This window comes from Bufo gargarizans, chromosome 6 (assembly GCF_014858855.1).
Source record: "Bufo gargarizans isolate SCDJY-AF-19 chromosome 6, ASM1485885v1, whole genome shotgun sequence".
NCBI classification, from domain to species: Eukaryota; Metazoa; Chordata; class Amphibia; order Anura; family Bufonidae; genus Bufo; species Bufo gargarizans.
The window spans coordinates 238,109,793-238,114,230 of NC_058085.1; positions in this window are offsets into that span (position 1 = coordinate 238,109,793).

Here is a 4,438-nt window from a genome sequence, read left to right on the forward strand (position 1 = left end):
GTAGTCCGCACAGGTTAAAATGTGGGCAACTCTGCTGTCGTTGCGCAGGCACTGCAGCATGTAGTCGCTCATGTGTGCCAGGCTGCCCAGGGGTAAGGACAAGCTGTCCTTTGTGGGAGGCGTATCGTCATCGTCCTGCCTTTCCCCCCAGCCACGCACCAGTGATGGACCCGAGCTGCGTTGGGTGCCACCCCGCTGTGACCATGCTTCATCCTCATCCTCTTCCACCTCCTCCTCATCCTTGTCCTCCTCGTCCTCCAGTAGTGGGCCCTGGCTGGCCACATTTGTACCTGGCCTCTGCTGTTGCCAAAAACCTCCCTCTGAGTCACTTCGAAGAGACTGGCCTGAAAGTGCTAAAAATGACCCCTCTTCCTCCTCCTCCTCCTCCTCCTCCTGGGCCACCTCCTCTTCCATCATCGCCCTAAATGTTTTCTCAAGGAGACATAGAAGTGGTATTGTAACGCTGATAACGGCGTCATCGCCACTGGCCATGTTGGTGGAGTACTCGAAACAGCGCAACAGGGCACACATGTCTCGCATGGAGGCCCAGTCATTGGTGGTGAAGTGGTGCTGTTCTGTAGTGCGACTGACCCGTGCGTGCTGCAGCTGAAACTCCACTATGGCCTGCTGCTGCTCGCACAGTCTGTCCAGCATGTGCAAGGTGGAGTTCCACCTGGTGGGCACGTCGCATATGAGGCGGTGAGCGGGAAGGCCGAAGTTACGCTGTAGCGCAGACAGGCGAGCAGCAGCAGGATGTGAACGCCAGAAGCGCGAACAGACGGCCCGCACTTTATGCAGCAGCTCTGACATGTCGGGGTAGTTGTGAATGAACTTCTGCACCACCAAATTCAGCACATGCGCCAAGCAAGGGATGTGCGTCAAATTGGCTAGTCCCAGAGCTGCAACGAGATTTCGCCCATTATCACACACCACCAGGCCGGGCTTGAGGCTCACCGGCAGCAACCACTCGTCGGTCTGTTGTTCTATACCCCGCCACAACTCCTGTGCGGTGTGGGGCCTGTCCCCCAAACATATGAGTTTCAGAATGGCCTGCTGACGTTTACCCCGGGCTGTGCTGAAGTTGGTGGTGAAGGTGTGTGGCTGACTGGATGAGCAGGCGGAAGAAGAGGAGGAGGAAGCCGAGAAGGAGGAGGTGGCAACAGGAGGCAAAGAATGTTGCCCTGCGATCCTTGGCGGCGGAAGGACGTGCGCTAAACAGCTCTCCGCCTGGGGCCCAGCTGCCACTACATTTACCCAGTGTGCAGTTAGGGAGATATAGCGTCCCTGGCCGTGCTTACTGGTCCACGTATCTGTGGTTAGGTGGACCTTGCTACAGATGGTGTTGCGCAGTGCACACTTGATTTTATCGGATACTTGGTTGTGCAGGGAAGGCACGGCTCTCTTGGAGAAGTAGTGGCGGCTGGGAACAACATACTGTGGGACAGCAAGCGACATGAGCTGTTTGAAGCTGTCTGTGTCCACCAGCCTAAATGACAGCATTTCATAGGCCAGTAGTTTAGAAATGCTGGCATTCAGGGCCAGGGATCGAGGGTGGCTAGGTGGGAATTTACGCTTTCTCTCAAATGTTTGTGAGATGGAGAGCTGAACGCTGCCGTGTGACATGGTTGAGACGCTTGGTGACGGAGGTGGTGGTGGTGTTGGTGGTACATCCCCTGTTTGCTGGGCGGCAGGTGCCAACGTTCCTCCAGAGGCGGAGGAAGAGGCTGAGGCGGCAGCAGCAGAAGAGGCCGAGGCGGCAGCAGCAGAAGAGGTAGCAGGGGGAGCCTGAGTGACTTCCTTGGTTTTAAGGTGTTTACTCCACTGCAGTTCATGCTTTGCATGCAGGTGCCTGGTCATGCAGGTTGTGCTCAGGTTCAGAACGTTAATGCCTCGCTTCAGGCTCTGATGGCACAGCGTGCAAACCACTCGGGTCTTGTCGTCAGCACATTGTTTGAAGAAGTGCCATGCCAGGGAACTCCTTGAAGCTGCCTTTGGGGTGCTCGGTCCCAGATGGCGGCGGTCAGTAGCAGGCGGAGTCTCTTGGCGGCGGGTGTTCTGCTTTTGCCCACTGCTCCCTCTATTGCTACGCTGTTGGCTCGGTCTCACCACTGCCTCTTCCTCCGAACTGTGAAAGTCAGTGGCACGACCTTCATTCCATGTGGGGTCTAGGACCTCATCGTCCCCTGCATCGTCTTCCACCCAGTCTTGATCCCTGACCTCCTGTTCAGTCTGCACACTGCAGAAAGACGCAGCAGTTGGCACCTGTGTTTCGTCATCATCAGAGACATGCTGAGGTGGTATTCCCATGTCCTCATCATCAGGAAACATAAGTGGTTGTGCGTCAGTGCAGTCTATGTCTTCCACCGCTGGGGAAGGGCTAGGTGGATGCCCTTGGGAAACCCTGCCAGCAGAGTCTTCAAACAGCATAAGAGACTGCTGCATAACTTGAGGCTCAGACAGTTTCCCTGATATGCATGGGGGTGATGTGACAGACTGATGGGTTTGGTTTTCAGGTGCCATCTGTGCGCTTTCTGCAGAAGACTGGGTGGGAGATAATGTGAACGTGCTGGATCCACTGTCGGCCACCCAATTGACTAATGCCTGTACCTGCTCAGGCCTTACCATCCTTAGAACGGCATTGGGCCCCACCATATATCGCTGTAAATTCTGGCGGCTACTGGGACCTAAGGTAGTTGGTACACTAGGACGTGTGGATGTGGCAGAACGGCCACGTCCTCTCCCAGCACCAGAGGGTCCACTAACACCACCACGACCATGTCCACGTCCGCGTCCCTTACTAGATGTTTTCCTCATTGTTATGGTTCACCAGAACAACAAAAACATTGGCCCAATGTATTGTATTCAAATTCAGCTGAATATAAATTTGAGGCCTAGTATTAAGGCGCTGGGTGACCGGTATGGATTTACTGACAGAATTAGACTTGGAAATGCACAGTAGCGTGTGTGTGAAGTTATTCTGAATGACCCTATGTGCACCTTGAATATTATATACCCTTTTAGGGATAGATTTCAAATAGCTCTGATATAGCAGAAACCACTAAATTATGAAATTGCTAAATTGGGAATTTTATTTCAACCCAGAACAAAAAATGTGCTTTGGCGGACACTAAATAACTTGCCCAGCCACAACAGGACAGCGGTAACGACAGATTTAGCGGGATATAAATTTGAGGCCTAGTATTTAGGCGCTGGGTGACCGGTATGGATTTACTAACAGAATTAGACTTGGAAATGCACAGTAGCGTGTGTGTGAAGTTATTCTGAATGACCCTATGTGCACCTTGAATATTATATACCCTTTTAGGGATAGATTTCAAATAGCTCTGATATAGCAGAAACCACTAAATTATGAAATTGCTAAATTGGGAATTGTATTTCAACCCTGAACAAAAAATGTGCTTTGACGGACACTAACTAACTTGCCCAGCCACAACAGTACAGCGGTAACGACAGATTTAGGCCTCATGCACACGACCGTTGTGTGAATCCGTGGCCGTTGTGCCGTTTTCCGTTTTTTTTTGCGGACCCATTGACTTTCAATGGGTCAGTGGAAAAAACGGAAACTGCACCGTTTGGCAGCCGCATCAGTGATCCGTTTTTCCTGGCCGTGAAAAAAATATGACCTGTCCTATTTTTTTCACGGCCAACGGTTCACGGACCCATTCAAGTCAATGGGTCCGTGAAAATCACGGATGCACACAAGATTGTCATCCGTGTCCGTGATCCGTGTCCGTTTTTTCCTATCATTTCAATGGCAAACTTGACTTAGATTTTTTTTTTTCATTTTTCATGTCCGTGGATCCTCCAAAAAACAAGGAAGACCCACGGACGAAAAAACGGTCACGGATCACGGACCTACGGACCCCGTTTTTGCGGACCGTGAAAAAATACTGTCGTGTGCATGAGGCCTTTGCGGGATATAAATTTGAGGCCTAGTATTTAGGCGCTGAGTGACCGGTATGGATTTAGTGACAGAATTAGACTTGGAAATGCACAGTAGCGTGTGTGTGAAGTTATTCTGAATGACCCTATGTGCACCTTGAATATTATATACCCTTTTAGGGATAGCTTTCAAATAGCTCTGATATAGCAGAAACCACTAAATTATGAAATTGCTAAATTTGGAATTGTATTTCAACCCAGAACAAAAAATGTGCTTTGACGGACACTAAATAACTTGCCCAGCCACAACAGTACAGCGGTAACGACAGATTTAGCGGGATATAAATTTGAGGCCTAGTATTTAGGCGCTGGGTGACCGGTATGGATTTACTGACAGAATTAGACTTGGAAATGCACAGTAGCGTGTGTGTGAAGTTATTCTGAACGACCCTATGTGCACCTTGAATATTATATACCCTTTTAGGGATAGATTTCAAATAGCTCTGATATAGCAGAAACCACTAAATTATGAAAT